General features: G+C 42.8%; 1 protein-coding gene and 1 pseudogene across 4 annotated transcripts in view; one reads left to right on the top strand and one right to left on the bottom strand.

The window, feature by feature from the left end:
- KCTD16 (potassium channel tetramerization domain containing 16) overlaps positions 1–2,336 on the bottom strand; it is a 311,458-nt gene extending 309,122 nt beyond the window's left edge. Inside the window, exons 1-2 of one of the 4 annotated variants that reach the window (XM_055556753.1) lie at positions 1,540–2,336; positions 292–376 (exon numbers count right to left, since the gene is read on the bottom strand). The gene's annotated coding sequence lies outside the window, so the exon portion shown is untranslated. Of the gene's footprint in view, positions 1–291; positions 377–757; positions 887–1,539 lie in introns of those variants that run through there. The other 3 variants (XM_055556756.1, XM_055556761.1, XM_055556749.1) reach the window with 3 other exon arrangements.
- Positions 2,334–17,502, top strand: LOC129630204 (39S ribosomal protein L37, mitochondrial-like; annotated as a pseudogene).
- The last annotated feature ends 495 nt before the right edge of the window (positions 17,503–17,997 follow it).

Genomic DNA, 17,997 nt, shown 5'->3' with positions numbered 1-17,997 from the left:
AGGAGAGGGAGGTAGAAGGAGGGAGGGAAACCGAAAGGGAGGGAGGGAGAGATTATTTTACATAAGCAGCCCTGGAATTACTGATTTCAGCCATTCAACTAAATCGTAGCTTCTTTCAAGGTATTTCGTATCTACATATTTATCTATATCCCTCTGTCTCCAGCATTTAGTATTAAAAACATATCTATTTGATTTCTGCATTAAAAACGAATATGCAATTTTCAACTTCTAAAAGGAGATTTATTTTCTTTCCCCAGCTGGAGAGGAAAAGCAATAAGTCCTAGAACTTACCTCAGTGAGTGCTGGAAACAGTTCTTGTGAAGAAATACCCATTTGCAAAGCAGTCCAAATCCCCAGCCACACACAGAGTCTGGAGCTTGTCAAAATCCCAAACAGGTAAAATACAGAGGTATCAATGAAAAGTGCCAGAGAGATGTGCTCTTAGAAAATAATAATTATATATATAAATATTTATATAAATGTATATTTGTGTATATGTATGTATATATTCACTCCCTATCTCAAGTTAAAACAAGTCACAAAAAAGTTAAACTGTGACTAGAGGTGGTTGGATTGAAGAAGCAAAGCAGAGAAAAATATTCAAAGCTTCTCCAGGAAGAAAAAAAAAAAATCAAACCTTTGGAAAGAATCCTTAAAACAAAAGAGAGTTGCAAGAGGTACCGGGACTTAGAAGCTTTTCAGAAAGCCCAGAAGCAAGACAGATGCTCCCTGCTGGGGTCCCAGGTAGCCACCCCACCTGCCGGCAAGGACAAGCGGGCTCCCATGTTCCCAGCCAGGTGGGAGCGGGCGGCCGCCGCGGCGCAGAGATGCCGGCGCGGGGCTCAGGCTCGGGCTTCTCCGGTGGAGGAGCTGGGTGGTTCCACAGTTCCCAGTGCAGTTCGGATGCTGTTGTTTCAGCAGTGCAGGCAAGAAACCATCCAGGGAAATGACTATTACATCATCTTAAAGGAATATGGCTTGGAGAGAGCGGAGGCAGCTCCGAGTCACGTCCGCCTCGGTGACAGGTCGCCGGGACTGCATGGGGACGCCGCGCTCCGGCCGTGGGCACGCGAGTCCCCCGGGCGCTCCGGGCTCGGGGCGGGGACGCAGCGCGGCGCAGCCGCTTCCCTCCCGGTCCTGTCTGGGAGTCTGGAGTTTCCAAGGGCCTTTGCTTTGCCCTTTCGTGCTGTCTCTAGACCTCCACAGCCACCATCATGCCCCAGAAACAACCCCTCAACCCAGATGAACACGGCGGTTTTTCATTTTAAAAAATCAACAAACGATTCCTTTGCATGGGCACTAAATTTCTGCTAAAGGGCAAATTGCCCCCTCTAAAGCTTGCTTAAAAGAAAAAAAAAAGCATACTCAATGACCCCAATGTTCAAGCTACAAAGTGGGTTTTTTCCCCCCCAAAGAGGACTAAGCCATGTTCTCTCAGATGCCTTTTCCTGTTTTTGTTTTTTTGTTTTTCCTTTTTCTCCATTCCTCTACCACCCTCACCCCAGCAAATAAATAAATAATGAATATATACATCCATACCTTCAGTCTCTCTGGAATTACTGATGCTCCTTCCCAAGACTATAGGAAGAACTGGTACCCCGGAAAAAAAACAGGGTTTCTATCAGTAAGTCATTATCTTGGCTTCCACGTAAGACATCGTTACCTGCAACTTTTTTCTGGGTCTGTTTCCTTAGGAAGCTTCTCTCTGGATGTGCCCCCGCCCCCTCCCATCTCATCCCAAGAGGACTCTGGTGGAAGACACGCCTGCAAAGAGACATTTTACTCCTGTCCCAGAGGGTTCCCTTAAGTGCATCATTAGAGTTTCAGGAAGGCATTTCCAGGGCAACCTAATCCACTAACAAAGTGCTTCCAGTTGATCCTGCCAGTCAATAATGGCCCAGGCAACAGCTTACAGTAAGTCAGCCATTTCCCCTTTCAAACACCAATGTCTTAGGACTCAAATTCCTAATGAGAATGTAGTACTTCATCTATGAATAATATATACAGGGCACACTCCATTCCAAACAACTGCTATTTTTAAAAGATGAAAACCAAAAATGGAGAGAAAAGCGTGAATTAGATACATTTTATGGGATACATGGGTTTATTGCCCGCTCTTGCCCCAAGAATTAGCGTGAAGATAGACTCAGCAGTAGCATAAAATAATTTCTAATCTAACACTCTTTTCTTTCACTAAGAATCAGGTTACTGAACACATTCAGAGTATTAGCTAACACTCTAACACCTGATTATATTTAACTTTGTTTCTTTAACTAATGTATTAACCTACTCTGGCCTCAATCATTGGGATTTTAATGCTGGACCAATCAAGGATGTGCTTGTTATTTGATGCACTCATATCGCCATCTAGTGTCCTCAAACTATCAGTGCAGGACTATAACCGGCAACTTGTGTGTAAGTGTGTGTGTGTGCGCGCACGCGTGTGCGTGCTCAGTCGTGTCCGATTCTCTGGGAACCCATGGACTGTAGACCGCCAGGCTCCTCTGTCCATGGAATTTTCCAGGCAAAACTACTGGAATGGGTTGCCATTTCCTACTACTTCAGGGAATCTTCCGGACCCAGGGATCGAACCGCGTCTCTCCTGTCTCCTGCATTGGCAGGCGGACTCTACCACTGCATCATTTGGGCCAAAGGTCAGGATTTTTTTCATCTTTGTTTTAAAGTTCTTGAGTATTATCAGAAATGATCTGTTCACCAAGATGACAAAGTAAACATCTAGTTGCCATCGGGTTAAGGAGAAAAGTAAGTCTGAATCCATAGCTAGTGAGTACTACCTTTGGTTGTAGTAAAGAGCAAATTATTTTATGTCTAACCAAGTAGGCCAGCACACCATGACAGTGGCTTTGGAGATTGGATCTTAAAGTATTTGGGAAGAGAAATCATAGTTTTTAAAACTAAAAGGAGCTTGTGAAATGGAATCACCATCTCATCTTAAAGACGTAGAAACTGAGTATCAAGAGGGAAAGCACTTCCACGGGGTCACACAGCAAGGTGAGGGTTAGACCCCTGCCTATTCAGAACAGTCAGTGTCCTGTTTTTAACCTTATGGATTCTGGAATAGGAATGGAGAGGTGGCAAATAAAGAAAACAAGAAGAATTTTAAGATTATTACACATTTGAAAACGCAGCAAGTCATTTAAAAGAGCTTTTAATATGAAATTGAATTGCAAGGCTAAAATATTTTCACAATTTAAAAGAAGAGTATTCTGTATCTCAGAAATGAGAAGCTCTTTTCATTGGTCTGGGCTTCATCAGTTCAGTTCAGTTCAGTTCAGTTCAGTCACTCAGTCGTGTCCAACTCTTTGCAGGTTAGGCTATTTCTGAGACAAGTAGTTCTTAATTTGGGGGAGAATGGACTGCTTGGAGAAAATCTAGGCAATGAATACATGAACATAAAAGTTCACATTCAATGTCAGGGACAAAGCCTCTGAGGAAGAGCTGAATAAAAAGGCACCAGGGAGATCACATGGCCAGGGACGCACATTCCCAGCCATACTCACATTTGGACTATGAACCTTCTTTCTTTTTTTTCTTTTTTTTTTTTTTTAATGTGGACAATTTAAAAGTCTTTACTGAAATTGTTGCAGTATTGTTTCTGTCTTATGTTTTGGGTTTTTGGGCAGGGGGCATAGGAAATCTTAGCTCCCTGATCCAAGCTGTACCCCCAGCACTGGAAGGCAAAGTCTTAACCACTGGACTGCCAGGGAAGTCCCTGAACCTTCTTTGTAAAATGGGATTACACACACACTCACAGAGACACATTCTGAGGACCGAAAAAAAATAAATAAATAAAACATTCACCACACAACCTTAACCTTATAACCACACCACCTGAATGCACTCTGAATTCATATTTTTTAATAAACACTGTTAAGTACCCCAGACTTTGCACACATATATTGCTGTATATTGTTTTGTGCTAAAAAAAAAATTCATTTGGTATAATAAACAGTTAAAAATAAACAACTGTTTTTACAGCCCTCTTGAGGTATATTTGCTTTTTAATCTACCTGGATCCTCAAGAAATTGAGAGGGTCTGGACCTCTTACCCTTTGAGAGGTCAGGGATTTTGTTCGAGGTTGGCCCTAAGTCTATTCACATTGGAGTTTGTAGAACCCAGGTTAATAGCCTCTGATCTGTACTCTTTCCTGTTCCTTTAGTCTCAGGGAGGCAAAGGATAAGAAGTGAGATTAAAGCAATAATTGGCTTGGAGGAAACAAAGCAATACACTATCTAGAGAGATTTAAGTAGTGCTAAAGTAAGCGAGTGTGTCCAGGGTGTCTCAGAGAGGTTGTCAGTAATCCCAGCTGTTTGGTGCCTGAACAAGAGGCAAGAAGCCAAGTCTAGGCTGTAAGTGTATTCCTGTTCTTCATGTCAGCAGATAACACTGCTAGTGTTATTATTCTCTTCTGGCAGCTCTCCATTGAAGCACCGTGGGATGCCACACTCTGTGCAAAGGCCGAACATCCAGCAACAGATTTCTCTTAAGCAAAGAGTGAGGAAGAATGTTGCATTCCATTCCTTGTAATATTCAAGCCCACAGCTCATGAAGACACACCATGGGTAACTTGTGGAGTTGATGGAACATGTCTTAGCTTCTATTTCCTGTTCCCCACTTTCACACACCCCCAGAGCTGAATGTTGAAGAGTGTGTTCTCAAAAGGACAATTTTAATTTTGGAATAATGTGATCACCTCCCACATCCTCGCCCCTAACACATCCTTAAGTTTCCTCTCCCTTAAAGGGAGATAGCTTTTATGCTGACTGTGTTATCAGGGAGGGAATTGATCTCATCAACTTACTCATGCTAAGATGCTGTGCATTCATTGTGTTACATGCCCCAAGGACTCCTGAATTATCAGCATCATCTTAATAGCTACTGTTGATGGAGGGCCTGTCAGAGCCATTACCTCTGTCTCAGCTCTCCCTGACTGGTGGTGTAACATCGGACAGAAGACTGAATGTCTCTGAGCCAGGGTAAAACAGAGATAATAAGAAGACTGCCTCTCAGGTGTGCTGTGCAGATAAAATACAATGATCTGCATGTTGAACCCCTAGCACATTCCCCAGCTCTAGGCGAGCGCTTAATGAATGTCAGTTGCTGCTGCTGCTGCTAAGTCGCTTCAGTCGTGTCCGACTCTGTGCGACCCCGTAGACGGCAGCCCATCAGGCTCCCCCGTCCCTGGGATTCTCCAGGCAAGAACACTGGAGTGGGGTGCCATTTCCTTCTCCAATGCATGAAAGTGAAAATTGAAAGTGAAGTCGCTCGGTCGTGTCCAACTCTTTGCGACCCTATGGACTGCAGCCTACCAGGCTCCTCCATCCGTGGGATTTTCCAGGCAAGAGTACTGGAGTGGGGTGCCATCGCCTTCTCCGTGAATGTCAGTAGTATCCATTAAAGAGGTAGAAGCAGCCATATTTGTTGTTGTTCAGCTCAAGTTGAGGCATAAAGAAGTTACCAAAGATGCCCAAAGATTGAAATTCAGTTCTGTTTGCAAATTTGTTGCTCTTCCCACTATGTAGTTTTAGGTAAAGATTATTACTTGGTATAAAAGTATTTCTCAGTAATGGGGGAATCAGGCTTTGGTGGGGGAGATGGGTGGCAGAATAGGGAACTGAGAATAATCGATACCACAATGGTTAAAAATAGAAATGCCATTATCTTCTGCCAGATGGGGTTGCATTCCTGGTACCCTTTCATCCATTCCAAACAGATTTACTAAGTACTATGCTTATGGCAGAAAGAGAAGAAGAACTAAAAAGTCTCTTGATGAAAGTGAAAGAGAGTGAAAAAGTTGGCTTCAAGCTCAACATTCAGAAAACTAAGATCATGGCATCTGGTCCCATCACTTCATGGGAAATAGATGAGGAAACAATGGAAACACTGTCAGAATTTATTTTGGGGGGGGCTCCAAAATCACTGCAGATGGTGATTGCAGCCATGAAATTAAAAGACGCTTACTCCTTGGAAGGAAGGTTATGACCAACCTAGATAGCATATTCAAAAGCAGAGACATTACTTTGCCAACAGAGGTCCGTCTAGTCAAGGCTATGGTTTTTCCTGTGGTCATGTATGGATGTGAGAGTTGGACTGTGAGGAAAGCTGAGCGCCAAAGAATTGATGCTTTTGAACTGTGGTGTTGGAGAAGACTCTTGAGAGTCCCTTGGACTGCAAGGAGATCCAACCAGTCTATTCTGAAGGAGATCAGCCCTGGGATTTCTTTGCAAGGAATGATGCTGAAGCTGAAACTCCAGTACTTTGGCCACCTCATGCGAAGAGTTGACTCACTGGAAAAGACTGATGCTGGGAGGGATTGGGAGCAGGAGGAGAAGGGGACGACAGAGGGTGAGATAGCTGGATGGCATCACTGACTTGATGGACATGAGTCTGAGTGAACTCTGGGAGTTGGTGATGGACAGGGAGGCCTGGCGTTCTGGGATTCATAGGGTCGCAAAGAGTCGGACACGACTGAGCGACTGAACTGAACCGAACTGATGCTGTATCCATCATAGCTGTTAGGTATTTAAGATACAAAGATGAATTCAATACAATCTCTGAACTCAAACATTCACATACAAGCACACACTCATAATCAAAGTCATAACAATAGAAGGCAAAGATTAAGGTTCTAGATTCTTGATCACTACTTCTTATTTGCAGAAAAATGTCTAGTGCTGTATTCAGCTTTGGATCCTACATAGTTCACATATGGTTTGGACAAATCACTTAACCTCAGGTGGCCTCTGCTTCCATATCTGTAAAATGAAGCTGTCTCCTGTTATAGACATACCGTGACTGATGGCAAAAGATAAAATATTGCCGCCCAATCTTCAGAAGCAAAGTAGGATGCAACAGAGGAAGAAGGCAGCAGACAGCAGTCTGTCTTGTTAAAATAAAGCCTCCACAAGAAAGAATTGGGATTCGACTTGTATAATTTTAAAGTTGGAATGGGAGACCCTTTGAGATCATTCTTTGCAGCCTCAGCTCCACCTAAACATTTGAGGTAATAGGAAATGTTCAGTTTAGTCACTTCTCTCAGTTTCTTCCTGAAAATACCGTTGAACTTGACTCCCAAAATACAAATAATAGCTCAAGTTGTTTGTACCACCATACAGTCTCTGAAGGGAAGTCTGCAGAATAAAATTCTAAGTGAACTCATTTTGAGATCTGAAGTGTTTTTGTTTTTTTAATGTTATGCTGATCTGAAAAGCAAGTATCGGCTGCTCTTCACATACGAAGTTAACACCTTTTCAGGTTTTCTTCAAAATAATGACAATTTTCTGAAACAAATGGTCCAAGTTAGGAGTGCATAATTTGATCATGATTGTTGAGTGAAGCCAAGTCCACATATGTGTTTTGAAACTGTGATCTCATCAGCATGAAACCTAACCAACAGAAATACACTCTTCCTTAAAACAGATTGGAGAATAAGGGGGGAGAAAAGAATCTAACTGCCCAACTTTGAAACAACTGGTTCCAGCAAATACACAGGCAATATTTTAGGCATAGCCATAAAAACAAAAGAGGTCTACCCTTGCCTACCCCTACAGTCCTACTTCAAACAACCTGCTTAACTATGTTATCATTCACAGTGTGATGCTCATTGCGTATGTTGTATTATGCATACTGGCACCATCCTTACTATGTTTGCTATGCATTATGCAACAGATCTCTTGGCAAAGGAATAGTGTAATTTGTAAGCCAGTAATTGTCAACCTTTTATCTTCCACCTAGGAAACCCATTTTTCAAACGACGTCTCCGTTGCCTTTCTAAAATATGCAACAGTTACAAGCAATATCAAATCCAAAAACACTTAGGTGTTAAGTTCAAAAACACTTATTATTTAAAAAGCAATCAGTCAGAGATTTCTAACATGTCAGTGGTCTCTAGAGTGCATTTTAATGTTTTTCTAAATAGTTTTCTATATGCATACATGGAATTTATTGAACTCCCTGAAGCAACTTGTGGAGAAAGTTTGAAAAGCCTAGTTATAATAAAAAGGAACAGGTTTTAGAATCAAGCAGAGCAAGGTGTGAAAGAGGTGCCTACCAGCTGCATGCTCATGAGATAATCACTGTACTTCTCTGAGGATATTCACTTCATATATATATTAGAGATAGAAAAATCCACTTTCAGGATTGTTGTAAGGATTAGAGATAAAATTCTGAAAGTGCCTGGCACATAGCAAATATTCAGTAGGTAAGTGGCAGTGTGGTTATAGTTATGCTTGGCTCCATGACCTCCTCTGTCCCTCTTCCACCACTTTCTGCCTGTACCCCATGGGTCTGTGTGAATGAGTGGATGAGAGGGTACCACATTACTCATTCATGCTGGTGATGAGAGTGAACCCTTTTTTAAAAGTCTGCTTCTTCCTGGGAGGAGGGGGATAGAATAAAGGCAAGGGATACTGGGATTTCTAAGCGCAATTATCCTTGGAGATGGATAATTAGTTCATTTAAAAACAGACTCACCTGCCTTAGAAATAGCTGTGGTTTTCAAAGAATGATAGAGGAAAGCTCATTCAGAACATCTCATACCATTTTACAGTGATTCAGCAGTCACTTTGGTGTAGCCATTGTTTGTAGAAGGCATTTTTCACAACTAAATCCAAACATGTCATACTCATAGACTGAAATGAATTCTACCGATGGCATCTGCAGGTGGGGAAAGCACGAAGAGAGAAGGGCAAAAACCAAATAACAAATGGAAAGGTTTATCTCAAGGACTTAAGACGTCAAAGCCGGGAAATTCAGGAATGCTCTGAAATATCGCTTTCATTGCCAGTGCACTTTTCCCCTTGCCTTTTGAGTTATCTGCAAGATATTCATGGAGTAGGGAGTCATTTTTCATTCATCCTGGTAACCCTCAGTAGCTAGCACAGGCTATGGCATTTGGAGGGTGCTCAATAAATATTTGTTAAATTTAATTGCAGGAATGAGAGTGTTTGCTTAGAATGGCACAAAATTGGCGTGTTAAATTTATGATTACCAGGAGAGAAAGGGGGGAGGAGAGAAATTGGGAGATTGGGATTGCCATATACACACTACTATATAAAAAATAGATTAACAAATAAGAACCTTCTCTATGGCACCTGCTCAATACTCTGTAATGGCCTCTGTGGGAAAAGAATCTAAAAAAAAGAGAGTTTTATGTATGTATATGTAAAACTGATTCACTTTGTGGTATAGCAGAAACTAATACAACATTGTAAATCAGCTGTACTCCACTATAACCCCATAAAAAGTTTTTAAATGATTTGTCCATTCTGGACATTTTATATAAATGGAATCATACATTACTACAAAAAAGAAACTGACAAAGTTATGTCAGAATGAGTGTTAGTTGGAAATATAAGGTGGTTGATTTCAGTTTAGTTCTCAAAACATTGAGTTATCCATACTGTCAACTAAAAAAAAAAAAAAAATGCACAACTTAAATGTTGAGACTTGTGTTTTGCTTGGCAGACAAAACTGAGAACTTAAGCCTGGGATGCAGCTTCTCAGATAACTCTGAGGGACTGCTCTGACGAAGTAATGCAAGAGCCATGATATGAAGGAGTTTTTGCTACAAAGACCGGGTATGTGAGTGCTCAGTTGTTTCAGTTGTGTCCAACTCTTTGTGCCCAAAGAGTTGAACTGTAACACGCCAGCCTCCTCTGTCCGTGGGTTCTCCAGGCAAGAATACTGGCGTGGGTTGCCATGCCTTCCTCCAGGGGATCTTCTCAACCAAGGATAGAACTCGTGTCTCTTGTGTCTCCTGCATTAGCAGGCAGGTTCTTTACCACAAGAACCATCTGGGAAGTCTACAAAGACTAGGTAGTGGAACTTCATAAGATTACTGTTGGAGCATCCCTGGCAGCTCAGTAGTAAAGAATTCCCCTACCAATGCCAGAGACAAGGATTCAATCCCTGGTCTGGGGAAGATTCTACATGCCTCGGAGCAACTAAGCCCCTGCACCACAACTATTAAGCCTGTGCTCTAGAGTCTGGGAAACCCAACTATTGAGCCCATGCTCTGCAACTACTGAAGCCCACACACCTAGAGCCTGTGCTCTGCAACAAGAGAAGTCACCACAATAAGAAGCCGAAGCACTGCAATGAAGAGTAGCCCCCGCTCGTCGCAACTAGAGAAAAGCCTGCTGCTGCTACTGCTGCTAAGTCGCTTCAGTCGTGTCCGACTCTGTGCGACCCCAGAGATGGCAGCCCACCAGGCTCCCCCGTCCCTGAGATTCTCCAGGCAAGAACGCTTGAGTGGGTTGCCATTTCCTTCTCCAATGCATGAAAGTGAAAAGTGAAAGCGAAGTCGCTCAGTCATGTCCGACTCCTAGCGACCCCATGGACTGCAGCCTACCAGGCTCCTCCATCCATGGGATTTTCCAGGCAAGAGTACTGGAGTGGGGTGCCATTGCCTTCTCTGAGAGAGAAGCCTAGGCAGCAACAAAAAATACCCAGCACAGCCAAAAATAAATAAGTAAATAAATATTTTTTTTTATTTTAAGGAAAGATCACTGATAATTAAAAAAAGCCAGACAGCTCGAGTTCATGAATTTAGCACTTTTCTATGTATGAGAAGATGCGAGAGTCTCAGCTCATTGAAATCACTCTTTTGATATGTACCTCAGTTATCTGGGGCCAGAATCCTGAATCCCCTCATGGTGCATGTGTGGGGGTGGCTGCAGTGGCTGAGGGCTTGCCGGCCTGTTTGTCTCCATCCTGAGTTCCCTAAGGGCTCACAGTCTGGGGTAGCTGTAGTGCCTGATGGCTGTAACATCCTCTGTTTACTGATTTGCCAGGCAACATTTTTCATTCACAATGCTATTAGGGACCTTTGCATTTGGTCAAGTCCCAGAGAAATCAACTCACTGCAAAAAATAGCCTTTCTTAACTCATCACTGCAAAGAGGTCATTCAAGCACCCAATGCCAAGTCAAAATGGAGTGAAAAAAAGAAAAACTATTAGAAGGAACACCCCTGGAAGAGGAAGAGATCACAGAGTTTTTAGTTTCAAAATTGCACTGACACCAGTTTCCTTAAATATTCATGTCGATGTCTGTAGCCAAACTAACAAAACTGACGATGACTCCCAAACATATTCACGTACATATAATTCCTACAACAATCCAGAATTGTTAGCCTTGTGGGGAGAATAAAAGAAACTCTGAGAGTTTAAATAATCACCAAGAGGTCACACCAAGCTTGTCTGATCCCAAAGTGCCCTATTAATTACACCAAACTTATTTACACATAGTTCCTTTTGTTAAATATCCTCAACCTCTATCTGATATTTGCTCACTCAGAGCAACAACACATCCCTAGCAGAGATCACCACCATATCCCCAATCCTGGTTCTGTACGGGGCACAGGGAAAGCACTCTGTAAGTAAGTAGATGTCAAAAGTTTGTTAGAAACTACCACCTGGGACAGTGGTATCCAGAGATTTTAGCTGGATACAGCAGAATCTGATCTCCTGTGGTGTCTCTTAATTTTCTTTACTCCTGAAATGTTGGTTCCCAATGGAAGACTGATTCCAATGATGAAAAGGGGTTCTAAAGAGGTAAAATAAAAAGGTTTCCATAACAATATCAGAGAATTGGCCCTTCATGAAGCCACAAGGCTAAGTAATATGGATTTATATGTTTATGTTCTAGAATTTTAAAGTTTTTCGAAATAAGAAACTGCTTTGGGGATAAAGCTAAAAATCCCAGTTTTGGGTTTTTTGTTGTTGTTGTTGTTGTTGTTTTTTAGGTACATAGATGGTAAAAAAATATATATATGATTCACTTTAAAAAAAATCTTGACAAGGTACCAGGCAATTCTAGTCCAGTCATTTTATGCATCAGTCACTCTGCATCTTTTCCAAAAATGTGTGTGGCGTTGGAAAGCCTGGTAATGATTGACCTATACAGACACACACATGGGGAACGAGATTTAAGGAGCCAAAGCACACAATTTAAACGTGAGTTGGGAGACATCATTCTTAAGCTGTATAATGCAGATGTGCTTAGCTGCTGCCAAGGAAATCTCATGTTACCTTTATAGACAATGATCTGAGCCTCAAGCACATCTCCCAATTACCCTAGGGTCTCTCCAAATGACAGGCTGGTTTGCAATGTGTGGTTCCAAAGACTGCCAGAGGACATCAGGCAATTGTTTGAAAACGCAACCAGTGTCATATATCTTCATGATAAATCTGGTTTCCATTCCATCAGGAAAAAGAATGTCTATGACATTAAAAAAAAAAAGAAAAAGAAAAAGATTTATGTATCTGATAGAAACTGGATTCAACCTGATGCCTCTTGACCAACTCCTTGAATTTTTCATATATGTAAATGAGATCTTGAGAGTTGTTGCATACTGCTACTCTGTTGTAGTACCATCCTATTGAACACAGAGGCTAAGATTACCTCTAGATAGGATATTAAATAAAATTATAAATTTAAATGGAAAATTAGAGAAAGAACTATGGATGGAACAGAGATGGAATTCTAATTTGCACCAAAGACAGTAAGAAAATGCATTTCTCTTATTGCCATTTTGCCCAAGGACATTTGTACATATAGGTCTAAAGAAAGAAAGAGAAAGTAACTGTCCAATGAAAGTGACCAAGGGGTTGGAGCCCAGTTTGAGAACATCAGTGCTTTGTCACTAGCTAATCAGAGTCCAGAGAGAGTCCTTTCCCAGAAGCCCAATGAGTTAATGACAACTAAGTTTGTTGGAGTTCAACAAAAAAAGCTTTTGAAATCGTAGTTCTGTTCCATGTCTCTTATAATCATTTATTTACTCAAATATTTAATCAAATATTTACATGTCTGTTTGTACAAAGAACTATGTCAGACACTGTAGAGGCTGCAATGATTAATGAGACTAGAGTTGCCCTCAACAAGCTGATGATCCTGTAGGGCAACACAGCTTACTCTGTGTCCAAATTGGAGATAGGTAACTTGTGCGCCAAGGAGAGTGATGGCTGCTTTTAAGAGAAGTGGAGAAAGTTCTATGAGAAAGACACAGAGCTAACCAAAAGGAAGTCATTTTGAAACTCTAAGGAACATCTTGTCTAGCACAAAGTACCCATTAATAAATTATTGATGGGCTAAAGAAAGTGCCTCCTTGCATCACTACATATTTACTGGGCATGAAGTCAGAGACATCCATTTAGAATTCATTTAGAACTGCCCCAAACCAGGCTGATTCATTAGTCTTGATGCTCTCAGAAATATTTCTGTAAGCCCATTACAGCTCTAGTCCACACAGCTAATTTGTATTTGATTCTCAGCCAATGAGGACTAAGAGCCATTTGAGTGGTCCTCCCCAGGCATTTACTGACTCCACCAGGTCCCTCTTTCTGCCATTACTTGTGTGCCACTGAACACGTGCGTTCAAGACAACTGAAAAAAAAGAACGCAAGCAATGGTGCTGAAGATTCTACCAAAGATCAAGGAAGATACTGGATGGCAGAAAGGAGGCTTCACTACAACAGCTCCAAGTGCCTTCAAGGAGACAGTCTAAGAAACCCAGATCAACAGTTGTCTGGTGGAAATCCTTTGACATTTTGAAGGGCAGCATAAGCCTCATTGCAGCAGAGAAAGATTGTCTAACAACAATATGAAGGATAAATAGAGGAAATCTATGGCCAGAAGCACATCACAACTTCAGGGGACTTCAGGAGAAAGAAGAGCAATTGCCAAAGTATATGAGTAGCACGTCCCCCAAGGATGTTCAATAATCACATAGAGCACCCATTCAGATATTGTGATTATTTCCAGGAACAGATCCCCACAATAATTTCAGGTTGGGGAGTGGAGGCAGAGGGTGATGTAAAACACTATTTCTATTTCAGATACCCCAAGAACCCTGTAATTAAGGATATCCTGAGAGAGATTCACTTTCTGTAAGCAATGACTTACAGAGGATGAGATGGTTGGCTGGCATCATGGATTCAATGGACAAGAATTTGGGCAAATTCCAGGAGATGGTGCTGCTGCTGCTAAGTCACTTCAGTCGTGTCCGACTCTGTGTGACCCCATAGATGGCAGCCCACCAGGCTCCCCCATCCCTGGGATTCTCCAGGCAAGAACACTGGAGATGGTGAGGGACAGGGAAACCTGACATACTGCAGTCCATGGGGTCATGAAGAGTCAGACATGACTTGACAACTGAACAACAACAAGCAATAGCAGTTCTTCAAGGCAATTGTATAACACAGAGGAGACGTAATAAAAGAACATGAGGAAATTTTGTTCAGTACAAAAGGAGGATCTTACAATTTTGGTCACCCTGCATTATTGCAAATAAAATTTGCCTGGTTTATTAACCTAACATTCACAATTTGGGGATGGAAAGGGAAAGAAACCTACAAAGCAATCTACAACTTAAGCTAAAAATGACGACTTCCTATGCTGGGAAGTGTTCGTGCACCATGGTGAAAAGTGGCTGCTTTAGGATCAGGCAGTTCTGGGACCAAATCCCAGCTCCATCATTCACCAGTTGAGAAAGTTGAATTACTCTTCTAGTCACAATGCTCACATCTATAAAACAGGTAATAATTGTAGTTGCTTAAGTTGGTGATGGACAGGGAGGCCTGGCATGCTGCAATTCATGGGGTTGCAAAGAGTCGGACACGACTGAAGGACTGATCTGATCTGATAGGATCAAATAAGTGAATACATATCAAATATTTAGTGCATCACCCTCTCATAGTTAGCACTCAACAAATGTATCTTTGGAGTTTTTTATGTATTTTTTCCATAATGGTTTTGGATTATCATCTCCCTAGAGTAGAGGCACATCGTTAATATCATTAACGTTGGCCAGACCTTGTTCTTTGTCCCCTTACAGATTGGGAGGCAGAAATCAAGGCAGTCACACAAATCCCCTTTGAGAGTGTAGAGTCTCCTACTGATGGTTGTTTGGGGAGGTCAAAGGGCACCGTATGGCAGGTAATGATATTTGTCTGACTAACGCACTCTCCACTGGCTGAGTTGTCAGTGTCCCCATCCCTGGCCGCACGAAGCTCTAGGCCTTGCTCCTCGCTTATCACGTGTCACTTGTCCCAGCATGGTTTCCTGCACATGGATGTTTGGACAAAAATCTGCACATCTTTTAAGTTCTGTTTTCCCCCAATACCCTCCCCCTGTTGACCTGACTCAGTCTCAGTGGACTGTCACCACTATGCAAATGACTTCAGGTTTGGTTTCCAACTTATATATACCTGCTGGGCATCTTAAAATAGACCTGCCAGAACATCACATTCAAGTCCAAAGCCAAGTATCTGTTTGCTACTCTCATTCATTATATTCTATCATATTCTCTGAATTAATGGCATCCATGGCCTTTCTCTAAACCCAGTTGTCTTGTCTATCCACTTTACAATAAATCTTGTATCTCTTCTTTTTCATCTCCATTTGTCCTACCCTTTTCTTTACCTTTTACCCAAATCAGTTTGTTCCACAAATAATTACTGAGATCTACCATTGACTAGGTACAGCATTCTGTTGTAAGCTCTGTGTGTTGGGGACCTAGAGATGAACAGGTAGACATGGTTCTTTTCCTCATGGAACTGTCATTCTAGGCAAGCAATGCAGGTTTTAAACTGGTAATTAAATAAGCAAAATAATTTCAAATAGTGACATGTTATGAATAAATTAGAACTTGGTAATATGAAAAAATGTCTTGGGCAGAGGATGGGGAGACAAAGAGCAGAGGTTGGGACTCTGAGTAAGTGATATGTGAGCTAGGGCAAGAGGTCAATCATGTGAAATTCTGGAAGTAGCATATTCTAGGTAGGTGAAATGATAAGAACAAAGGCTCAGATGTCTGAAGTCAAGACTATGCTTGACATGTTCAAAAAACCAAGAAAGCCAGAGAGTTGGAGCAGAAGTGAGAGTTTAGGTCTGAGAAACACACAGGGGCAGGTCAAGCCATGCAGAGGATCATGGACCAGGGTAAGAGTGTAGATTTCATAATAAGTATTATAGGAAGTCATTTATGGGTTTAAAGTTAGAAGAGGCATGGCCTAGTCTCTGTGTGTGTGTGTGTGTGTATGTGTGTGTGTGTATGCTTGCACACTCAGTCATGTCAGACTCTTTGCAAACTCCTGGACTGCAGCCTGCCAGGCTCCTCTGTCCATGGGATTTCCCAGGCAAGAATACTGGAGTGGGCCTTGCATGAGGGAAGATGGCAGCATCCAGGTGGAGGTCTTAAGATCAGATCTGCAAGGTGTTGGTGTGGAGGCCCACAGAGGTTCGCCCCAGATGGCTTGGCCTTCTGTGCTGCAGGGCCCCAAGATGCAGGGCATACGAGTGGGGCGTGTGATTCATGCAGGAGCCAGAGCCTCCTCCGCCGGACAGGGTATATGAGATTCCTAGACTAGAGTCCTTCACCTTCACAGGGAAGATGCACTCTATGCCCAGGCTGGCACAGCCAGTCTTCCCATCCTGGGACCCTGACTGGAGGCACCTCTTGCCCCTGCTGCATGAGCACCTGCTGTACAAGGACCAGGTCTGCTACATCTTCCACCAGTGTTGCCACCTCCTCGGGGGTGTAAAGCAGGCTCTCTGGCTTAACAAAACCAAATTAATAGAAGGCCTTCCTGAGAAAATGCCTAGCCTTACTGGCGATCCAAGAAACCACACAGAAGATCAAGATGAACCTGTTCTGAATGCAATCTCTCACGTTCATCTCTGGCACTCTACTGAAGACATCCCTAAGAGAGACACCTATTGCCCAGTGATTGTGGACAGCCTGATGCAGCTGTGTAAATCCCAGATTCTCAAGCATCCTTCTCTGACCAGGCAGATCTATGCCCAGAACAACATGTGATCCACCACCTTGAAATAAGAGTCTACCGTGATTCAGGTCCATAGTTCCGGTAGAGCCCAAGTGAATGCCAAGGATCCTCTGGCTCCCATTGCTCCCTGAGAGGAGGCAGAAGCTACCTAGAATCATGTTTTTGAGAACTTCTATCCCATATCTCCTTCCATCAGTCTTTAGGAGTGCAATGTTTATGATGTGAATGATGACACAGGATTTCTGGAGGGCTATCTTTACCCCTATCCTCACACCCAGTATTTTCTGGAGTCGGCCAACTTATAACCACACTGCTTTCAGCCAGATCAGTTGTGGGCCAAGATGATCCTGTCTGCCTTTGGCAATGTGCTGGCTCAGGCTTGGTTCTTGTATGGGAATGACCATAAGGTTTTGGAGCAGCCAGTAGTCATGCAGAGCACAGGCACCCATGGGCGTATCTTCCTGGTACTACAGCTGAACACCACAGATCTGGCCTCCGAGGGGGACCTCAACAATCTACTCTGGGTGAACTCCAATCAACTCCTGCATTGGCACTTTTGTTGTGTTCCAGTGATCAAAAAGAAGGTGGTTGTGGATCCTGTTGGACCAATTTGTTCCCAGCCAGAGACATTCAGGAAGTTTTTAGCTCTGTATTTTCATGGTGTTGTGTCACCCAAGGACTGTCCTGAGGCCTAGAGCCCCAGACCCCTCTTTTCCTGAAGATCCTGGAGTCTGGGCAGTGGCTGGGGCTTGTCCGGAGCTGCAGCACTGCTTTGGCTGGGGGGTCTCACCCGCAATAAAGAGCCCTTCAGGTGCTCTGGAGCCTGTGTTTGTTGTGAGGGTGCTGTCAGGTGGGACACCCACAGTTGCACACAAGCCCTTGCCCTGAGCTTGCCTCTGTGCAAGGGCCAGCCCTGGAGCCTCACCTGTCCCAACTTTATCTGTGACCCCATCTTGTGCCTTTACATAAGAATCTTCATCTCTCTGAGTTTCAAAAAAAGAATCCTGGAATGGGTTTCTGTTTCCCTCCACAGGGGATCTTCCTGACCAAGGAATCAGACCCACACTCTCTTGTGCCTCCTGCATTGGCGGACAGAATCTTTAGCACTGTGCCGCCTGGGAAGCTCCATGTTCTAGTCTACTTGTTTTTTAAAGTTGACATTGACTGCCTTGGGGATAATGAATTGTAGG

This window comes from Bubalus kerabau, chromosome 1 (genome assembly GCF_029407905.1).
Source record: "Bubalus kerabau isolate K-KA32 ecotype Philippines breed swamp buffalo chromosome 1, PCC_UOA_SB_1v2, whole genome shotgun sequence".
Lineage (NCBI taxonomy): Eukaryota > Metazoa > Chordata > Mammalia > Artiodactyla > Bovidae > Bubalus > Bubalus kerabau.
This window is presented reverse-complemented; position numbering and strand designations above follow the sequence as displayed.